General features: G+C 40.9%; 1 protein-coding gene and 1 long non-coding RNA gene across 2 annotated transcripts in view; one reads left to right on the forward strand and one right to left on the reverse strand.

Moving 5' to 3' along the window:
* Positions 1-320: 320 nt before the first annotated feature.
* Positions 321-2,052, reverse strand: LOC111551077. Its single transcript, XR_002734264.2, has 3 exons — positions 1,858-2,052; positions 1,451-1,697; positions 321-1,345 (listed from the first exon to the last, which is right to left on the reverse strand). It is a non-coding gene; the product is annotated as an uncharacterized LOC111551077 (long non-coding RNA).
* ICA1 (islet cell autoantigen 1) overlaps positions 1,996-23,260 on the forward strand; it is a 154,707-nt gene continuing 133,442 nt past the window's right edge. The window contains exon 1 of the mRNA XM_023224871.3: positions 1,996-2,182. The gene's annotated coding sequence lies outside the window, so the exon portion shown is untranslated. The remainder of the gene's footprint in view (positions 2,183-23,260) is intronic.

Here is a 23,260-nt window from a genome sequence, read left to right on the forward strand (position 1 = left end):
TGTAACAGGTTAGACTCACAGTCACAGTTTTCACCTTGGAATTCAGAAAGGGTAAAAGAAAACTGTATAATCAGTTGCAGCTCAGCTGTCCCCGTTTTTCCCCCTCATGCTTTTGTTCCAATCATCTGCATTTTGAGGGGATACTTTGAACACACACATAACCTCCCATTCTACTGGCTGTTTTGTAACAGATGTAAATATTTGCCCCAAAGCCAGCCTTTGACCAATGAGGCTTCTGATTAAGTTTTAATATAACTGGTAAATCACTACTGGTAGAAAGGAGAACATTATAGAGTCAGGAAAATGCTTCAATTAACTGATGATATGCTCAGTCAACGTTTATTGAGCACCTATGACGTTCATTACGGCACTTCATTCTGTTAAAGAATAATAATCTCTTTATCCTTTTAACTCCTGATAATAGATTTTTACACATAAATTTACAGTTCTTGGAATCAATGTATTTTAAAATATCTTAACAATCTTTCTTTTGTAAGGAAGCTTTTCTCATTTTGAAGGTTTTGGGTATTTTTCTTCTTCTTCTTACATATGGCAAAATCATTTGGCTTGTGTTGTTAACGGGTTAGTTTGAATGTTTCTTGTAAGAGCCAAATATATATAAGCAATGCTTTTCTCTCTGAAAATTTCTCCTGAATCTCAGCTTTTCAACAATTTACTATTCTGTAGACCATATTCATGATTTGTTTACTCATACACTTATTAAGGAGCTGTTTACTCAGCTCCAAAATTTGTGTTAGACTAGGACAGGCTCAAATATATGACAAACAGAATCCCCAAAGAATAACTTTAAAGGTTATGTAAATTTCTGGAGCTATGCTATCTTACTATCTTTCTATTAAAGTATCAACATCTTCTATACTTTTTCTCCATCCATTCTGGCAAGACACCAAGCTATCTTCAGATTAAGCTAAGTCTCCTAGTTCAGATTCAAATCCCTGCTCAATAATCTCTTTATGGCACTCTGGGCAGTGTATTCATTTGTGAAATCGGGATAATGATTTTATCTACAGTATTGGGTTGCTGTAAGGATTAAATGTAAAGCATACAGCATGTGCCGGACATATAGCTAGCACTCCATCCATGTTAGCACAGGATTTCAGATTTGTCTGCATCATTACTCAATAACTATCATTCGGCCCTTTGAAATTGTTTCAACGACGACTGAATGAACTTATTTATAAATATACAACATAGCCAGGGATGAAGTCATAGTACATTGATGTTTCATTTCCACATAGATAACATTAGGAAGCAGCTACGCCAACACTTTTTCTTCCTGTGATCTGCACACTGCAGGGTCCCTAAACAATGGTTTGCTTCTTTCCTGGTGACAAAGGATAAGAGAAGATGAAACTGCTATAAACGGCAACAACTTAAAAATAAAAGATACAGAAATATATGGGAATGAAAAATATATAACTATACATACACAGCTGTTTTTAAAACATGGCCTTTACTCTTGAAGCTCAAACTTGATTTCCAGGTACAGCAGGCCTCTGTAACTTTTCTTGGCATTGAAGTCATGAAGTCTCCCGTCCTCTAAAGCTACAGAAATTTAACCTGGAAGCAAGCAGCAGGCACTACGCACGGCACGGAGGGAACCCTGGGGTGTATGCTGTGGCTCCCACCTGTCCGCCAGGTCATTGTGACGCAAACGCTATGGCCACGTGGAACACCTGCCGGAGAGCAGGGGCGGGGTCACTCTGGGCGGCGGATCCGAGCGGGAGATACCCCAGGAGATGGGGGTCGAGGAGAGACCCCAGGGAGTAGAGAGAGAGAGACTCACTCCCCGAGTCCCCGACCCGCCCCAGGCAAGGTGAGGTCAACGCCACTCACCTCCCCCTGGTCACCCTGGGAGGGGTCGCCCCGGCCGGCGTCTGCGGGAGGGGAGAAGCGCGGAAGGGAGGCAGTGGGGGCGCCCAGGCAGCGGCAGGTATCCGGGCGGCAAGGGCGCCCGCACCCCCCGGCCGCTGCGCTGCGCTGCGGTGCGCACGGGCTCCGCCGGCTGCTATTCCGGCTGGTGGCGGCCGCCGCAGGAAGGGCCGGTTCCTGCGCTCCCCCGCCCCTTTCCCTCGCCTTCGGCTGACGCTGACGTCGGATGAGTGATCCGCAGGGACGCTCCGACCGCGGCTGGGAGGCTCCTGGGGGCCGGGGCTCCGAGGTACCTGCCCTCCGGGGTCGGGGCGGGGGCGCGCCGGGCGGGCTGCAGGAGGCAGTAGGAGACGCCCGGCAGCCGGGACGGTCGGGGACGCCTGGTAGGAGCTGCCTTCTCTGCCCTCCGCGGGCGGCGCGTGATAGGCGGGTCGCCTCCTCGGGTCCCGGATCCCGGTGCGGGAACCACATCAGCCCCTTCCTCTCCCCTCCTCCCTCCGGCCTGGGAAGGTCTGGAGGATGCACGCGCCATGAGAGCGTGCGTCAGCCTCGGGGGAGCGGGAGGGAAGCGTTCCGCGCTCCGGCCCCAGCGCTGGGAGCCGCGCACCCACGCCAGCCCACCCCACCCACCCACCCCGCGCCTCGCCTTCCCGGCGGCTCCGGCCCCAGGACCCCCGAGCTCCCTGGTGGGCAGGGACTCGCGTCCAGGGTTGACTTGTTGACAAGTTCACCTGCTGCGGCGGCTGGTGTGTGCTTTTTTTCTTTCCCCCGTGGCCCGTTTTTTGGCAGGGGCGGCAGAGAGCATATGGGTACCTCTTTATAACCACCAGTGCCAGGAGGCCTGAGCTTGGTCCCTCGGGGGCGAGGTGCTCAGCAGTCTCGAACTAGACGGGGCGAGAGCCCTTAAGCAACCCCGGTTCCAGGTTCCAGCAAACCCTGGCGCGCCCGTTTCCTTTGGGTGCAGCTGACTCCGCCTTTCCTGCTCCGGGGCTATTGCAGCTCCTGCTTCCTCTAGAAACGAACATATCCTGTTGTTATGTCTGCCTTTCCCCCAAAGCGGCTGTCCATGAACCTTTCCCACTGTCTTTTTACTTGTAGTGCCCCCAAAGCACCTGAGCTTCTCTTTGGGGTCTTAAAAGTATCGCGCCCTTATACTGGTGAAGGGCATTAACTGCCTGGTTGGGGAGAGTTAGTTTGGAAAGAATCGCGTTCTCTTCTTTTAGATGGCTTTTAAAAATTAGCACAAGAAAGGGTTTTGTTCGTGAATCTTAGTGAGATGTGGTAACTGTATAAAAATTATCAAGGCCTGGAAAATATGTCACCAACTTGCTTGGGAGTGATACTGATTGTAGGAAGAAAGGCACATAAGACATTCATTGGCTTTACGGTCCTATGAAATATGACTCATCGCAAACATGTTTTTGTCCATACGTTTCAGTGAAGTCTCTTCAGAAAATCTCACTTTGGTTTCTGTGACCCTCTGGTTTGAATCTGAGATCTGAACTGTTTTGGGGTTAGGGAGTGAAATTAATGCTTAGTTTGAAATCTAGGCTCCCGATGCAATTTCATACCCGCTATTTAAAACACACACACTCTCTAAAACAGCTGTTAAGTTTTTAAACCAAAGATATCTTTTTAGATTTCAGTCTTTATTTTTGAAACACGCTTTGTAGAGAATACCATAGGGACAAAATCAATTTATAATCCCTAATAGCTCAAATATCACTCTTTGGTTTTATACTAATACTGTACATACATCTTAATTGCAAGAGATGTTGCTTTCTAATTGTTTCTGTTTGTATTACAAAGGGAAGTAATTGTACTGTTTATAAAGATGAACCTTTAGAAAACGTAACAGTTAAGCTACAGAGGACTATTTGTGGAGAGACCTGATGTTAAAAAAAACCTTAACCCTTTGTCCTCCACCAGTGGATCATTGAGTGCTGAAGACACTGGGTGGTAATTGCCTGGATGGTTTATTTTGTAACTATTTTCCCCCATTTGGAACTCCTAAGTAACTATCCGACCGCTTTCTCTATGCATCTTTACTGCAGTGTGTATCTCCACATCAACCTCACGAAAAGTACAGAAAATTTTGTTACTCAGAGCCTTCAAAATAACTACATTTTCAAGGCATTTGACTAAATAGTACATTTTTTTCAGATGCAAGCAGCATTAGCGGTATGGAGGTCTGGCGACTATGCCATAACACAGAAGGATAAACCTGTGTTTGGTATGAACTTTTTAGATTACAGAAACCTCATACAAGAGAGTGAGGAAGTTGACAGACCACAAGGGTCAGGAGGAATTTTTCCTCTTAGTTGGTTGAGCCTCAGGGTAGGTGGCCGTGTTTCTAATCAGCACGCTGGTCACTAGTGTCCTTTTTTTCCATCTGCATTATCAGATTTATGGGAACCATTAATAAGGATGCTATCTGCATGTTTTTGTCCGTGAGGCAACATAGATCACTAACGAACCTTATCCCCTAACACTACCACCATTCACAATCTGCCTCAGCAGAGCCTTAAGCTCAAAAAACTTTCCCCCCGCTTTTTTCTTGATTCCCAAGCTGATGCATTTCATATCACAATCATATCTAGCACTCTGAGGGAGTACAGAGGACACATGGGCTTTGGATCCTGATGGAGCAAGATCAGAATCCCTGTGGTAACACCTAACTAGCCGTGTGACCTTGACCAAGTTACATAAGTCACCATTTCCTTATCTACAGAACAGGAATATCCACCTTTTTAGGGGCAGGGCGGAGATTAGAGATAATGTATGTAACATGCTTTGCACACTTTTAAATAAGACTCACTCAGTAGTAATAAATTATTCTTTCACATGCTAAACGTGTGCTATCCCTATCTAAAAAGAATGGTGCTGGTTTACCTGTGATAGGAAGTATATTTCAATTTGGCTTTGAGTAATTCAAGTAATTTTATACCAATACTAAGACCCTGGGCTTTATGGAAAACACTCTCTGAAGTTGGGGGGTGTAATCAGAAACCAAGCAAATCTAATTTGTTCCAGTGGGGATAGATCTTCCAAGCCCCTGCCACTCAAACGTGGTCCATGGACCCGTAGCATGTGGCCTCCCCTGGGAGCTTATTAGAAATGCAAAATTTTAGCCTGCCTGCTACTCTCTTCCAGACCCACTGAATACAAATCTGCATTTTAACAAGATCCCCATGTGTATGTTAACATTTGAGAAGCACTGCTGTAACCTGTTATTTCTCAAACTTTAGTATCCCAGAGAATCATTTGGGGGCTTGTTGTCATAAATGTGGATTCCCAGTCAAGCTTCCCTCATCTGCTGTTAAACAACATCTCGGGTAGCTCTGATCCCTAGGGTCTCCCACTGCTGTGAAACTGTCCAGCACACTGCTCTAAAATGAGCCTCTGTCCTCTTCCTTCACAAAGCACATTGGCAACTGTGATCTTATATGATATTCAACCCCCTTTTAGGTAAATATATATAATAATCTCCATCTGTGTGATAAGGACTGCAGGCATGATTTGCCATGGATAGATGCATATGGTAGAACTGCCTTGGAGCCTCTAAAAATCCTAGCTGACCACACTTTTACTATTCTAGCAATTTACTGTTTAGTGTTCTAGCATCAAATTAACATAGTTGTTGTTTTTTGGCCTGTAAGTAATTTTCACAAATAACTAATGAATCTCTCCAGGACAGGGAAGACTCCATGTGATAGGGCATTTTATACCTGTTTTTATAACAAAGCCTGCCTACTAGGTGACTGTAGGCCAGTTACTTAAGATAACTTCTTCATGAAATGAATATAAATCATTATGTCATCTTGGCAGTATTGTGAGGATACTCAGTAATATGAGTGAAGCATACACCCCAGTGTCTGAGAAGTGGCAGTTCCTCAATTAGTGGTAACTACTTGTTCCAGTGTAAACCTAGTGAGCTAGAATGAGTTCATGAAAAGGTGGGGAAATGATAGCCTGCATCACTCATGATGGGAATCATCTGTCTGTCTTGCTAAGTCAGATGACATCATCCATCAGGGCCTTTGACCAAATCAGAGAAGTGGGATGACTTAGTATTGAACAAGCATTGGTTGTATATATGCCATGAGCTATGCACTGTGCTAAATGCTCAGAATCCCAAGACTCAGACCCGATCATGCTATGGAGGAGCCTACAGCTCAGTAAAAGAGAGAGAGGAGTCAACTAACCAGTTGTCTTTCAGGGAAAGCAGGGAGGAGATAGAAGCACAGTTGGTAATGCAGTCCAGGGCAGGGGCAACCAGGAGAGAGAGCAGAGAAAACCTGAGATGCTTCATGGAGGAGACTGCCCTTAAGTTGAGCCTTAAACAACCAGTAGGAATTTGGCAGGTAAATAAGGGTTGGGAGTGGGGAGAAAGAGTGTTCCCCACTCCCAACCCTGTGTACGTGTGTACAAAAGTCAACAAGCAAGGGAGAGAATACCAATACAAATAGTCCTCATGGTTGGAGTCTGGTGTCTGTGTGTGTCCATTACTAGCTGAGTGGCCATGGACTAGTTTGATCATCTGTGATTCCGGAGGATTAGATGCACTAATCAGTGTAAGCACAGGACTGATTCCAATTATTTGTTGCATGGTTGTGGAGGTGGTGGAGGTATTAGTAGAAAATAGGGAACTAATATTAAAAAGTCTTTAGAATTAGAGAACATTGCAGGGTTCAATTTTAGAATACATTTAGCAGAAAATACATAAATTAAGAGAGGTTGACTGAATGCAATATAGTTCTGTGGAGTGGAAAATATGAGGTGTATGTGTTCGGTGATGGACCACTGAATACATAGATAGTAGTCATTGTTAATTTTAAGAGTCTAGATTGGAAACTAGAAGGGTCCTCTTGTTCTAGGTAGTGAAAGTGTTTGTATAAGAAGTGACTCTTAAGTATTGCAACAATGTTCCAAGAGTATACATATTGAAATCCATCTCTTACCATCATCATGATCACACGCACTCCCACATCTCTATTCTCACAACAGGGCATAGACATCAATGTCTGAAACCTAATAGTACCTAGGGGAAAATCCAGCCTTCTCTGTGATGTTTCCAGGGTAGAGCATTCTAAGCCAGAGACCAAGAAACTGATTTTTATAAATAGTGCCCCTCTCCTTAGTCATAGGAACCCTGACAACCATCAAGGAAAAAGTCAATCAGTAATTGCAGGTTTTGTTGTGCACAGTAGCACCATATTGGCAAATGGATTTGGGACTAACCCAGCACCTAAGCCTGTGATTAGGGGAGATTGTTTTTATTGAAACATAGCCCCATTAATCAACCTCCTTTCATCCAAGAGTAGAGCAGAGCGAGTTAAAAAAAGAGCTCAGAAATCAAAAGTAAACTTGTGTTTACCAGTTGCTGACTTTGGGTAAATTACTTCATCCTTCTAAACTTTGTTTCTCACTTGCAAAATGGGTTGATATCACCTTCATAATGTGTGGCGATGACATAATGATGTTAAGTACTTCACACATGTAAAGTGCTTGGTAAGTGATGGCACATAATTATTGCCCCTTGCCCAGCATGTGTTTACTGAATGACTACTGTGCTCCAGGGGCCATGCTTAAGGCAAAGATGAACTTGAGGGTCCCTATACTCATGAGACCTACAGTCTGGTGCAGGAGATACAGATGTAATTAGCTCTTTGAAGGAGAGTACAGGAGTGCCGTGGCACCACCAGTATGAAGCAGTTAATTCTTCAGTGGGGAGGACTGGAGTGCAAGACCCCTGGGGAGAGGGATAAAGAAGAGATGTTGAGTTGGTAAGACTTCACTGAAGAGGCAACATTTGCGAAGGGTCTTGATGTAAGTTCTAAGTTAGTCAATCAGACAAAGGAGGGAAGCGCATTCCAAGTGGAAAGAATCATCTCAAGGCCTTGAAGTGCATAGTGTATTCAGGAAAGCACAAGTGTTCTGACATGCGCAGAGGGAATAGTTCTGTTGGAGGGTGGGGAGGGGATCCAGGATGTGAAGGGGCTTGTGTTTTTTCCAAAAATGTTTGGAATTTCTCTAGTGGCAAGAGAAAGCAGTTAAAACATTTTAAGTGGGAGAGTGGAATAATTAGATTTGCATCATATAGTGATAGGTTGGGCAGTGTTGTAAAGATTGGAATGGACAAGCACATGGATAGTGTTGCCTCTTAAGGCCTAGGTTGTCGTAGCTATGAAGATAGAAAGCATAAGATGCATTTAATCACTTTTTAAGAGATAGAATGGAGATAACCTGGAGACTGGCTGCAAAAGATGAAAGAGGCTGGGTGTGGTGGCTTGTGTCTGTAACCCTAGCACTTTGGGAGGCCAAGGCAAGAGGATCGCTTGAACTCAAGTGTTTGAGACCAGCCTGGGCAACATAGTGAGACCTCATCTCTATCAAAAATATAAAACATTAGTTGGGTGTGGTGGTATGTGCCTATAGTCCCAGTTACTTGGTAGGCTAAGTAAGAGGATCGCTTGAGCTCAGCAGGTCAAGGCTGCAGTGAGCCATGATTGTGCCACTGCACTCCGGCCTGGGCAACAGAGCAAGACCCTGCCAAAAGAAAAGAAAAAGTAAAAGAAGTGAGGTCTTCACCTTAGGCCATTCAGTAGATTTAGTGCTGGTAATTAACATAGGGACCACAGAAAGAAGAAGAATTTGGGAGTACAGATGGAAAGTGAGGAGTTTAGTTTTAGATTTGCTGAATTTGAAGTGCCTATGGAACAATCCAGGTAAAGATGACCATCTGGAGGTGGAAATGTGGATCTGGTGCCCTGGAGAAGTGTGTGATTTTGGAAGTTGTTGGCATACAGCTGGCAGTTGAAGCCATAGAAGTGGTCTCACCTAATGAGAAATCACCTAATGAGAGCAAATAAAGTTCCAAGCTTGGAACCTTACAGATACTGATATTTGAGATGCAGGCACAGAGGAAAAGCAGCCAGCAAAGAAAATTGAAAAGGTAGAAAACTATGGAGAATATTTCCTGAAAAGTAGTGGAAGAGGAGCATTTCAAGAAAGGAAGAGAACATGGTCAAAGGTCACGAGAAATGAGGACTTGAGTGGGGCCCATAGTGAAAGATGTTCTCTGGGCTGGTGGAGAAAGGAACCAGACAGCATGGGCTTAGAACTGTTGACTGTGAAGAGAAGGAAGAAGATGGGAACTGAGAAAGAGGTTGAAGAATGAGGCCTGAGGGTAGAAATCAAGGGAGGTTGATTAACTTGAAAGAGAAGAGACAATAGATGGACTAAGGTGGGCAGGGGCAAGGGCGTAGGAGCTGTCCTTCCTAGGGAGAAGGAAGTGAACAGCAGGTTATGGTCATGGTTCTGGATAGCTCCAAAGAAGTGAAGAGGGGTATACCGAGAGTGGAAACTGTGATAGAAGGTGCCCAGCGTGATGCCAAGGCCATGGTTCCCCAGAGTGCATGGAGAGGGAGACTGCCTATCACCACCCTGCAGGGTTTTCTTCTACCCACTGCTCCCTGAAGGCCAAGAACTAAGTGGCCTGGTGCCTAATGCTGTTGACTCAGTATTGCCATATGCAGCATTGGCATCATTGTGAAGTATGTAAACATTGTGTTGTGTTTGTGCTAAGCCACTCCCCACTTTCTGCTTCCTGTTTCTCTCTTCTCTGCACTCCTAACCTGGAGCTCAGTGCCTTCATGCAACTTTCTGGGTTTTCTACCTGGGCCTGCCCTAGAGGGTACATGCCCAATATTGCTGTCTTTCCTGACCCCCATCAAAATAATCAGTCTTGTGCTTTGTAAGCTCTGGGCTTTGCTGCTATTTATTTCCTGAGGAAGTAGAGAGAACCTGAAAAAGGGATCTTTATTCTCAAATAACACCAACTAGATGACCCAGTAGAGGCAAGCATGGTGCTGTTAGTTGGGCGTACATGAACATATAGTGCTTTCTTCTGCTGCCTGTTTCCCTTTGCTGTTGACCTCTGAGATCCTTTTTTTGCTCCTCCCTTCTCCTGCCTGGACTGCCTGCATTCCCTGCTCCTAAGCTAGCCCAAACTTCAAACATGATTTACCTGCCACAGCTTAACCAAGGAAAGTTCTGGAATATGTGCCATTTCCAGAGAAAGGAACTGTGGTGGTTTGTTTACAGGACCTGTGCACAGCATACACATTTTATAAACCACAAGTTGGTGTCTGCATATTTCAGTCATTTAAGTCTAATGAGACAAGTTTACTCTGTGACTTGGGAAATTCCCCCAAATTTCCCTCGGTTCCCTCAATGAAAAGAGGAGGTTGGACTAAATGATCTGTAAATTCTTTCCTCACTCTCAGCCAGGAGATTCTGTGGAGTCATAACAAATTGCTTGATCACATCTTTTGGAGGCTTCCAATTATGAATTTAATTTTAAAGGAAGAGAACCTTGTAAACATTAGCATCTCCCTAATTATTCTGATGGCTGACATCATGCTTATGTGCAGTTTCATGTAACTGCAATAGTAAGTGAAGTGGATGTAAGCCCATCCACTTCACTTACTATTCACATGAATCCAATTTGAAAAAAATAGTATGTTGTGCACACAGATTTGGACCTTTTTAAACTTGTAAAAATATGGAGTACAGTCATTTTTAGGTTACTTCAAAAGAAGATATATATGATTTTATTTTTGCAATGACATCTCTGACAGAATGTCAGAGATTCTGGGCAGAAATAACTGTTTAAGGGTATTTGTAACTAGTACAGAGTATTGGTGACCTAAGTTATGGAATTAATTTCTAGCTCTTTTTTGATTTGCTTGATGTCTTAAACTGAGGCTCTCCAACAAAAACATAACAGCAACCACATATGTAATTTAAAACATTCTACCAATAGTAAAATATTTTTAGCTTAAAAACTAAAAAGAAATAAGCTGGGGGCTGTTGTGTGTGCCATGCTTATAATTCCAGCTAGTCAGGAGGCTGAGGTGGAAGGATTGTTTGAGCCTAGGGGTTCAAGACCAGCCTGGGTAACACAGTAAGACCCTGTCTCAAAACAAAAACTAAAAAGAAACAGCTTAAATTAAATTGGTAATTTATTTGATCTAACCCAAAATATTCAAAATATTGTTTCAACATAAAATATTAAAAAGTAATATATAAATAAGCAAAAAATATAATTAAATATAAAGCAGAATGTATAATAGACATATAAATATGTAACATATAAATGTAGTATTTAAAATTTAAATATATATAATATATCAACATGAAATAATAATTTATATAACTATAAATATATAGATTTATTAATGAGACATTTTAATTTTTTGTTACTAAGTCTTCAAAATCCAGTGTGAATTTTACATTTAGAGCACATCTGAATTCATACCAGCCATATCTCAAGTGTTCATGTTACATGTGACTAGTGTCTGCTATATTGGACTGCATAGTCTTAGATGATAAAGTTAATTTATCTCAGGTTATTCTTCCATAAAAAGAAAATTTAAGTTGGTGCCATTCTTTAAAGTAAGATTTGTAAGAGCCTTCCAAGTTTTATAATTTGATCCCAATAAAATATAAGGATAACACTTGGACCTATCATTTAATAATGTTCTGTGCTGACACTGAAGGGTGTAGTATTCCTTTATAGAACTTGATCGAGACTTTTACCTGATTAGGGTGCTCCTTCATTCTTCACCTTTTGAAGTTAGGCTTTTAAAGAAAACGCCACCATAAATACAGAGTAAAATCTGTATGTGAAATTTGATTTGATATTTGAAAGTTATATAAACCAAACTAAATAAAATCAAAGGTGAATATAATTTATACTGCGAATTTTAAAAGTTACTATTTTTCTTTAGCAGAGGCAACCCATTTGTTCTGTTTCTAGTGTTGTTTTACATTATATATTTTTATCTTTCTGGATTTCTTTTAGGTTTGTTGTTTGCAAATACCAACCTCTTTGTTATTACTGCTGTGATTTTTGGTGTAGCACAAAATTCACCATCGATCATCCTTTGAAAGGAGGGCTTTAGGCAAAAGAAAGAGGAGCAAGACCTAGACCACACCTTTTATGAGTAGTTTGAGTTTTCTGGTTTGTTTTTAGTTTGTTTTCCATGGATATAATATTTTAAAATTTTTAAATAACATTAATGCTGAAGATGATGACATTTTAGAAAGTAGCTTGGCAATTTTTTTTGTTTGTTTGTTTCTGTTATATTTGATATTTTCTTTTCAGAAATGTCTCTTGGAATAGATGAAGAGACAGAGGAGAGCACCAAATTGTTAACTGGCTGATTAGTGTTTCATTCCCAGCATTCCTCTATTTGAACTTGACCTTTAACCTGATCTTGGACAAGTCATCTCTATTTTTAGAACCCCAATTTTTTCATCATTGAAAAGGATGTTGTGTTCATTATCTCTAAGCTTTATCTTAGATATACATGTCTCTGAAAGTAATTTAAGTTAGTTTTATTATTTTTGTGACATGGGGCATCCTAGATGGCCACTAGCCTAGTCTACTGTTTTACAGATGAGCAAAGTGAAGCCAGATCACTGAAGTAATGACTAAGTGTGTGACATGGTCATGGATTTACCAGCTTTTATTTATATCAAGAAGCATATTGGGAAACCTTCAAAATACATACTTTAGGAAAATGATTTTAATAGTTTTAGGGAGTCGTCAAACTTAATTGTATAGAACTTAATCATTGTATATAGCACCTGAGTTCTTTTGAAATGTAAATAAAACAATCATTTAAAAATATCTGGGTGGGCACAGTGGCTCACGCCTGTAATCCTGGCACTTTGGAAGTCCAAGGCTGGTGGATCGCTTGAGCTCAGGAGTTTGAGACTAGCCTTGGCTGGTATTTTGCTAAAAATAAAAAAATAAGCTGGACGTATTGGCAAATCCCTGTAGTCCCAGCTACTGAAGAGGCTGAGGTGGGGGGGATCACTTGAGTCCAGGAGGTCAAGGCTGCAGTGAGCTGTAATGGCACAATTGCACTCCAGCCTGGGCAACTGAGCAAGATCCTGTCTCAAAATTTAAAAAATGTTTTCCTTAATAAAAGAAAATATCCTAAGACTTTAGTTCATTAACAGAAAATACAGATTTTAACAGTGACTTGCATCTGTCGGGTTAAAATAAAAACTCAGCTTTTAGCTACCTTGAATAAGATCAGAATTCTATTTTCCTCTTGGTAATATTTGCTGACTCACAAAATTAAAACATGATCCCGTTTCACATTTATTTGTGAATTTATGAAATGTCACAAATCATTGCAGGAGGCACAAAACTGGAAACAGAAATCATTTAAAGTTGTGTAGTCACTCAGTCGCCCAGGCTGGAGTGCAGTGAGGGGGTCAGAGCTCACTGCAGCCTTGTGTGCAGTTGTGTGGAATGCTCAGGTAATTGTGACCACATCAAAATCCGAAAGGACAAGCTGTATGGTATCTGAGAGGTAGAAAAAACATCCATAAAAACTCATCAAATCATGTTACTTTAATTAATACTTAGCTTTTGAAAAGATGGAAGGCTAATTCAACTTCCCCTCCTCCACGGGAATCCCCATTTCTCAACCACTTGAGAACAGGATTTGATGAATCAAGATTTTAAAAATAATAATTAATATGGTTAATTATGCCTGGAGGAATTGTTCCAGTTTTTTTTCACTGCTTCTACTGAAACTGTTTTAATATTTATATTCAAATACACTTCTCTCCATAAGAAATTATAAAAATCATTATTGACATAAAAGGAAGTGACTAGAGACAAACATCTAGGAGAAATGATGAAAACATACTTTGCCCAAAAGAAATGTACAGACATCCAATTATTTTTACCTTAGCACCTAAAACCTCTGACAAATCAGCATTTCCTCTGGTCATCAGGCAAGTGTAGGACCCCATGTGGGAGTCCTGGCTCTGAAGACGATTGGCCCTGTTCCTCCCTGGATCACAAGTCCCATTTCAGAAGGAGGGAGCTTTATTCACTTCTTTCTCATCTCTTTCTAGGCTCTGAATTATATGACTTCTGTTTGTTCTGAAGTTACACACCAGAGAAATAAACCCAAATACCTGCGTCACTTCAGATCATTTGAAAAGAAATAGTCTAATAAACTGAGTAGGAGGAACACATTTCCACTCCTCTGAAGAAAAGTTCACTACATTTGAGTTTTATAAAATTATTGCATGAAGTGTAAGTTTTAGTGTATGGAAAACAAAATATTGAAGCCCGGTCACATTTCCAGACGAAACTGATCTCTGAAATAACAGGAAAATGGAATGAGGAAGAAGTTACATAAATTAGTACCATGAAATTGGAAGCTAAATCTGAGAGACATGTCACCAACTTCCAATATTTGTGATGGATAGTCCAAAAACTAACTGCCTAACAAAGGCAGGACAAAAAAAGGTGCCCACCGAGTGTGAAATAAACAGCATTGAGTGTCTACCCTCCAGTGGCTAGAGTATATCTAAATGCTGAAAGTGGCACATGGTGCTTCAGAGGCTGGCCCCTCTGTTTCCCCTGTTGCCTGTCTTTAAATTATAATGCACAACTGCTTACAGTTGGTTACACACATCACTGGCAGGTCTGCTATGGAAGAATTTGTTCACTGCATTCCCTCTACCTACAGTAAAACCACTTCCCTCCCCACCACACTTCCAGCCTTTGCCTCTCCAGCAACGACTAATTCTTAGAGACAGCCCAGAGGCTGTGTGGGAAGCCAGCTCTGTGCCTCTGCTCGTCCCTCAAACCCTGGCCCTTTCCTCTGCCATGGCATTTGTGCCCCATCACAGGCAGCATGTAGCATCTTCTGATGGCAGATTCTTTTTTTTTTCCAGTTATATACAAATAGCCACAAAAGTCTGGGGCACATAGTGATGTATAATTTTACAGAAGTTTGATATTAAAGAATTACTCTGCATTTTATCAAATACAAGAAACTATTGGTCAGGAGGTCTTACCATTTATATTCCATGAAGAAAGAAAAATGACTGCCTGACAGTTGACAAGGTAGTGACTGTAACCCAGGAATGATGGAATGTGAACAGATTTGTACCTTAGATTCTATGGCATGTGGTGCTGTGAAGCTGGTGTTTAGGAATGAGTGATTTCACCATGGGATGTTTCTAATATACCACTTTGCACCCACATCATTGCAAGACCCTGTTCTGTTCTGAAAAGTTTGTTTATTTTCTTTTCTTTCAAGAGGTTGAGGGAGTGGTGGACATCTTACTCTGTCACCCAAGCTGGCATGCAGTGGCATAATCTCAGCTCAATGCAACTTCCACCTTCCTGGCTCAAGCAATCCTCCCACCTCAGCCTCCTGAATAGCTGGGACCACAGGTGTGCACCACCATGCCCAGCTAATTTTTTGTATTTTTGGTAGAGACAGGGTTTCATCATATTGCCCAGGCTGGTGTCAAACTTCTAAGCTCAAGCAATCCACCTGCCTTGGCCTTTCAAAGTGCTGGAATTCTAAGCATGAGCCACTATTCCTGGCCTGAAAAAAGCATGTTTCTTATGAGGGAAAAAATGGCAACCTACTTCCCAAATAACTGAAGAACTCTAAGGTAATGACAATTTTTATCTAGAAAATAGAAATGTTGAATAAATTAAAGAGGAAAATGACAAATTTGGCATTGGCTCAGATATGCAATTCAAGAGATTCCACCATATGCTCAGTACAGACACAAGTAAAAGGGATTCTGGACTCAGTTTCAGCTGGTACTCCAACCAGCAGAACAGTTACCCACTGAATGGAAGAGAGAAATTCTACCACTAAAGTTGGAAAGTAATTAATTTGATACATAAATCTTTGCATAGGTAAAATGACGTGCTTAGGAAACATGATACAAGAGGAAGCCAGTTCCATATTAAAAAGAGATAGTTGATCTAATAAACTGACAAGGAGGCACACATTTCTGCTTCTCTGAAGAAAAGTTAACTACATTTGAGTTTTACCAAGTTACTGCCTGATGTGTTTTAGTGTATGAAAGAACAAGATATTGAAAACTGGTCAAATTTTGTGGGTAGAGAATACCAATATAGTGGAATGACTACTGATCTTAGCTTTACTCTAAACAAGGATTGGCTTAAGAATTTTAGATTCTTTGCATAATTCAAAAGTAATCAGAAGTGCCATCAGCTAACTTCACTGCCTTGAAGAAATGCATAGAAAAAGAGTTTTAGGTCAGAACAAGCTTTCATTGCATCTGAAGCCAGCTTATATGGAATGAAAATATCTTCCCAGATTATATTTCCAAGGAGAAGAATCTAGTATCTGGGTTCAAGGCAGCTAGGGAAAACACTCCTGTCTACTTTGTAGCAATGAATCAAACTCTGTACTTACAACCTGGCTTGTTTTAGCATTCTGTATACCTTTGGGTGTTAGGAGAAAACTTCTATGCATGTCTTATTCATGACCAAGCTGTCCAGTTTGTTCAAAATGGCTTGTTTTGTTTTCTTCTTTTTTCTTTTCTTTTTTGATACAGGATCTCACTCTGTCCCCCAGGCTGGAGCTCAGTAGCTCCATCATGGCTCTCTGCAGCCTTGACCTCCCCGACTCGATTGATCCTCCCATGTCAGCCTCCTGAGTAGCTGGGACTGTAGGCGTGTGCCACCGCATCTAGCTAATTTCTTCTTATTATTATTTTTTTGTAAAGACAGGGTTCGCCATGTTCACAAGGCTGGTCTCAAACTCCTGGGCTCAAGCGATCCACTTGCCTTGGCCTCGCAAAGTGCTGGAATCACAGGCTTGAGGCATCACATCCAGCCTAGAATGGTTATTAAATGGCTCTAGCAAGTAATGACAAGTGGGACGATTGCTGTAGTCTTTTGCCCATCTACATGGGGGAATAAAATTGAGGACTCAGCACAGCAAGCATATATAAAAAGGAAAGGCCAGGTACGGTGGCTTATACCTGTAATCCCAGCACTTTGGAAGGCCAAGGCGGGTGGATCACAAGGTCGGGAGATCGAAACCATCCTGGCTAACATGGTGAAACCCCATCTCTACTAAAAATACAAAAACTTAGCCAGGCGTTGTGGCAAATACCCATAGTCCCAGGTACTTGGGAGGCTGAGGCAGGAGAATCACTTGAACCCAGGAGGCAGAGGTTACAGTGAGCCGAGATCGTGCCACTGCACGCCAGCCTGAGTGACAGAGTGAGACTACGTCTCAAAGGAAAAAAAAAAAAGGAAAAAACGAGCATAGTTATTGTACAGGAGCATAGAATCCCAACATAAAACCTGAACAAAGTATCCTTCCTCCCTGTTCTCTCAATTCTTCCCACAGAGCAAAGTGGTTTCTCAGCCAAATGGATGTGGCTGAGAACAACTATGGTTTTAATGGCTGACTTTGGACCATGAGGTGAATATATTGCAACCCCATCAAGGTGCAGTCTAGGAAAATCTAAAGGGATTGGGTTGATAGTCTTAGTGTCACCTAAGAAGAAGGTGCTGACCTCAGCAGCAGTTCCACTTCTGAGCAGGAAGATGCCTTTTCCCTTTATTTCTGCCTTAGACACAGAGTCTGCTCCTCACCAACTCATTCCCACACTCCCCGGGTTATTATATCAAAATTAGAAACTTGCTTTTCATTGATCTGTTAATCCTTGGGCCTCGGCTTCTTTGAGCAGATCTTAATTATTGGTGCAACTGCTTTGTCTTCTTTGAGGAAACAGTTTAACTGTGAAAAACATTCATGCAATCAAGTTGTGCTGACTGTGATAATATCTTGGCACTCGCAGTCCATAAGCATCTTGTTACTTGCCTTTCTTTGCTTATCTGCCAAGGTAAGATGACCACAAGCAGATCTTTAGGACATCTTTTCTGTGTCCTTAAAAAGCTGGAGATGTGACACCATTCATTTTGGGTTTGTTTCATAAGTGCCTTGTGGCAGAAGTGGAGAAATTGCTTCCATTGCAGAATCATGAAGTATTAGCTAATCATAGACTTTATTCCATTTTACAGGGAAAATATTTTTACAGCAGAATTTCCAAATTTGGGGATTCATTAAGGGGACATTGTTATATCTCCCTTGCAAATGTCAAGGCTCTCCTGATTCTGGAAATTGTATATCTGTCTTTACTGCTAAACTTGCACTGTTCAATGTGGTATCCACTAACCCCATGTGGCTCTTGAGTACTTAATATGGCTAGTGTGAATTGAGATTTCCTGAAAGTATAAGATACTATATTTTAAACTTGGTAAAAAAATTAATGTAAAATATATCACTCATTTTTATATTGATTATATGTTGAAATAATAGTTCAGATATATTGGTTTAAAATATATAAACATTAATTTCACTGTTTTTAAATTTTTTTTACATGGCTATTAGAACATTTAAACTCATAGTATATTTCCTCTTTTTTGTTATTATTATACTTTAAATTCTAGGGTACATGTGCACAACATGCAGGCTCGTTACATAAGTATACATGTGCCATGCTGGTCCGCTGCACCCATCAATGCCTCATTTACATTAGGTATTTCTCCCAGTGCTATCCCTCCCCCTGCCTACCACCCCACAACAGGCCCCACTGTGTAATGTTTCTACCCGGTGACCAAGTGTTCTCATTGTTCAGTTCCCACCTATGAGTGAGAACATGTGGTGTTTGGTTTTCTGTCCTTGTGATGGTTTGCTCAGAATGATGGTTTCCAGCTTCATCCAAGTCCTTGCAAAGGACATAAACTCATCCTTTTTTATGGCTGCATAGTATTCCATGGTATATATATGTCCCACATTTTCTTAATCCACTCTATCATTGATGGACATTTGGGTTGGTTCCAAGTCTTTGCTATTGTGAATAGTGCCTCACTAAACATACGTGTGCATGTGTTTTTATAGTAGCATGATTTATAATCCTTTGGGTATATACCCAGTAATGGGATCACTGGGTCAAATGGTATTTCTAGCTCTAGATCCTTGAGGAATCACCACACTGTCTTCCACAATGGTTGAACTAGTTTACAGTCCCACCAACAGTGCAAATGCATTCCTGTTTCTCCACATCCTCTTCACCATCTATTGTTTCCTGACTTTTTAATGATTGCCATTCTAACTGGTGTGAGATGGTATCTCATTGTGGTTTTGATTTGCATTTCTCTGATGGCCAGTGATGATGAGCATTTTTTCATGTGTCTGTTGACCGCATAAATGTCTTCTTTTGAGAAGTATCTGTTCATATCCTTTGCCCACTTTTTGATGGGGTTGTTTATTTTTTTCTTGTAAATTTGTTTAAGTTCTTTGTAGATTCTGGATATTAGCCCTTTGTCAGATGGTTAGATTGCAAAAATTATGTCCCATTCTGTAGGTTGCCTGTTCACTCTGATGGTAGTTTCTTTTGCTGTGCAGAAGCTGTTTAGTTTAATTAGATCCCATTTGTCTATTTTGGCTTTTGTTACCATTGCTTTTGGTGTTCTAGTCATGAAGTCCTTGCCCATGCCTATGTCCTGAATGGTATTGCCTAAGTTTTCTTCTAGGGTTTTTATGGTTGTAGGTCTAACATTTAAGTCTTTAATCCATCTTGCATTAATTTTTGTATAAGGTGTAAGGAAGGGATCCAGTTTCAACTTTCTACATATGGCTAGCCAGTTTTCCCAGCACCATTTATTAAATAGGGAATCCTTTTCCCATTTCTTGTTTTTGTCAGATTTATCAAAGATCAGATAATTATAGATGTGTGGTGTATTTCTGAGTCTTCTGTTCTGTTCCATTGGTCTATATCTCTGTTTTGGTACCAGTACCATACTGTTTCGGTTACTATAGCCTTGTAGTATAGTTTGAAGTTAGGTAGCCATGATGCCTCCAGCTTTGTTCTTTTTGCTTAGGATTGATGTGGCAATACGGGCTCTTTTTTGGTTCCATATGAACTTTAAAGTAGTTTTTTCCAATTCTGTGAAGAAAGTTGTTGGTAGCTTGATGGGGATGGCATTGAATCTATAAATTACCTTGGGCAGTATGGCCATTTTCACGATACTGATTCTTCCTATCCATGAGCATGGACTGTTCTTCCATTTGTTTGTGTCCTCTTTTATTTCATTGAGCAGTAGTTTGTAGTTCTCCTTGAAGAGGTCCTTTGCATCCCTTGTAAGTTGGATTCCTGAGTATTTTATTCTCTTTGAAGCAATTGTGAATGGGAGTTCATTCATGATTTGGCTCTGTTTGTCTGTTTGGTATATAGGAATGCCTGTGATTTTTGCACATTGATTCTGTATCCTGAGACTCTGCTGAAGTTGCTTATCAGCTTAAGGAGATTTTGGGCTGAGATGATAAGGTTTTCTAAATATACAATCATGTCATCTGCAAACAAGGACAATTTGACTTCTTCTTTTCCTAATTGAATACCCTTTATTGCTTTCTCCTGCCTGATAGCCCTGGCCAGAACTTCCAACACTATGTTGAATAGGAATGGTGAAAGAGGGCATCCCTGTCTTGTTCCAGTTTTCAAAGGGAATGCTTCCAGTTTTTGCCCATTTGGTATTATATTGGCTGTGGGTTTGTCATAAATAACTTTAATTGAGATATGTTCCATCATTACCTAGTTTATTGAGAGTTTTTAGCATGAAGGGCTGTTGAATTTTGTTGAAGGCCTTTTCTGCATCTATTGAGATAATCATGTGGTTTTTGTCGATGGTTCTGTTTATGTGATGGATTACGTGTATTTGTGTATGTTGAATCAGCCTTGCATTCCAGGGATGAAGCCGACTTCATCATGGTAGATAAGCTTTTTGATATGCTGCTGGATTCTGTTTGCCAGTATTTTATTGAGGATTTTCACACCAATGTTCACCAGGGATATTGGTCTAAAATTCCCTTTTGTGTGTGTGTGTCTGCTAGGCTTTGGTATCAGGATGATGCTGACCTCATAAAATGAGTTATGGAGGGTTCCCTCTTTTTCTGTTGGTTGGAATAGTTTCAGAAGAAATGGTACCAGCTCCTCTTTGAACCTCTGGTAGAATTCGACTGTGAATCCATCTGGTCCTGGACTTTTTTTGGTTGGTAGGCTATTAATAATTGCCTCAATTTCCGAGCCTGTTATTGGTCTATTCAGAAATTCAGTTTCTTCCTGGTTTAGTCTTGGGAGAGTGTAAGTGTCCAGGAATTTATCCATTTCTTCTAGATTTTCTAGTTTATTTGTGTAGAGGTGTTTATAGTATTCTCTGATGGTAGTTTGTATTTCTGTGGGATTGGTGGTGATATTTCCTTTATCATTTTTTATTGTGTCTATTTGATTCTTCTCTCTTTTCTTCTTTATTAGTGTTGCTAGCGGTCTATCAATTTTGTTGATGTTTTCGAAAAACCAGCTCCTGGATTCATTGATTTCTCAAGGGTTTTTTGTGTCTCTGTCTTCAGTTCTACTCTGATTTTAGTTATTTCTTGCCTTCTGCGAGCATTTGAATGTGTTTGCTCTTGCTTCTCTAGTTCTTTTAATTGTGATGTTAGGGTGTTGATTTTAGATCTTTCCTGCTTTCTCTTGTGGGCCTGTAGTGCTATAAATTTCCCTCTACATACTGCTTTAAATGTGTCCCAGAGATTCTGGTACATTGTGTCTTTGTTCTCACTGGTTTCAAAGAACGTCTTTATTTCTGTCTTCATTTCATTATTTACCCAGTAGTCATTCAAGAGCAGGTTGTTCAGTTTCCATGTAGTTGTGCAATTTTGAGTGAGTTTCTTATTCGTGAGTTCTAATTTGATTGCACTGTGGTCTGAGAGACAGTTTGTTGTGATTTCTGTTCTTTTTCATTTGCTGAGGAGTGGTTTACTTCCAGCGATGTGTTCAATTTTGGAATAAGTGTGATGTGGTGCTGAGAAGAATACATATTCTGTTGATTTGGGGTGGAGAGTTCTGTAGATGTCTATTAGGTCTGCTTGGTGCAGAGCTGAGTTCAAGTCTTGGATGTCCTTAACCTTCTGTCGCGTTGATCTGTCTAATATTGACAGTGGGGTGTTAAAGTCTCCCATTATTATTGTGTGGGAGTCTAAGTCTCTTTGTAGGTCTCTAAGGATTTGCTTTCTATGAATGTGGGTGCTCTTGTATTGGGTGCATATATATTTAGGATAGTTAGCTCTTCTTGTTGAATAGATCCCTTTACCATTATGTAATGGCCTTCTTTGTCTCTTTTGGTCTTTGTTGGTTTGAAGTGTGTTTTATCAGAGACTAGGATTGCAACCCCAGCTTTTTTTTTTTCACTTTCTATTTGCTTAGTAGATCTTCCTCCATCCCTTTATTTTGAGCCTGTGTGTGTCTTTGCATGTGAGATGGGTCTCCTGAATACAGCACACTGATGGTTCTTGACTGTTTATCCAATTTGCCAGTCTGTGTCTTTTAATTGGGGCATTTAGCCCATTTACATTTAAGGTTAATATTGTTATGTGTGAATTTAATCCTGTCATTATGATGTTAGCTGGTTATTTTGCCCATTAGTTGATGCAGTTTCTTCCTAGTATCGATGGTCTTTACAATTTGGCATGTTTTTGCAGTGGCTGGTACCAGTCGTTCCTTTCCATGTTTAGTGCTTCCTTCAGGAGTTCCTGTAAGGCAGGCCTGGTGGTGACAAAAATCTCTTGGCATTTACTTGTCTGTAAAGGATTTTATTTCTCCTTCACTTGTGAAGCATAGTTTGGCTGGATATGAAATTCTGGGTTGAAAAGTATTTTCTTTAAGAATGTTGAATATTGGCCCCCACCCTCTTCTGGCTTATAGAGTTTCTGCCGAGAGATCTGCTGTTAGTTTGATGGGCTTCCCTTTGTGGGTACTCTGACCTTTCTCTCTGGCTGCCCTTAACTTTTTTTCCTTCATTTCAACCTTGGTGAATCTGACAATTATGTGTCTTGGGGTTGCTCTTCTTGAGAAGTATCATTGTGGTGTTCTCTGTATTTCCTGAATTTGAATGTTGGCCTGCCTTGCTAGGTTGGGGAAGTTCTCCTGGATAATATCCTGAGGAGTATTTTCCAGCTTGGTTCCATTCTTCCTGTCACACCAATCAAACGTAGATTTGGTGTTTTCGCATAGTCTCTTGTTTGTTGGAGGCTTTGTTAGTTTCTTTTTACTCTTTGTTCTCTAAACTTTTCTTCTCAGTTTATTTCATTAATTTGATCTTCAATCACTGATACCTACCCTTTCTTCCACTTGATTGAATCAGCTGTTGAAGCTTGTGCATGTATCATGTAGTTCTCATGCCATGGTTTTCAGCTCTATCAGGTCATTTAAGGTCTTCTCTACACTGTTTATTCTAGTTAGTCATTCGTCTGATCTTTTTTCAAGGTTTTTAGTTTCCTTGCGATGGGTTTGAACATCCTCCTTTAGCTCGGAGAAGTTTGTTATTACCAACCTTCTGAAGTCTACTTCTGTCAACTCATCAAAGTCATTCTCCGTCAAGCTTTGTTCTGTTGCTGGTGAGGAGCTACAATCCTTTGGAGAA

This window comes from Piliocolobus tephrosceles, chromosome 8 (genome assembly GCF_002776525.5).
Source record: "Piliocolobus tephrosceles isolate RC106 chromosome 8, ASM277652v3, whole genome shotgun sequence".
Taxonomy (NCBI): domain Eukaryota; kingdom Metazoa; phylum Chordata; class Mammalia; order Primates; family Cercopithecidae; genus Piliocolobus; species Piliocolobus tephrosceles.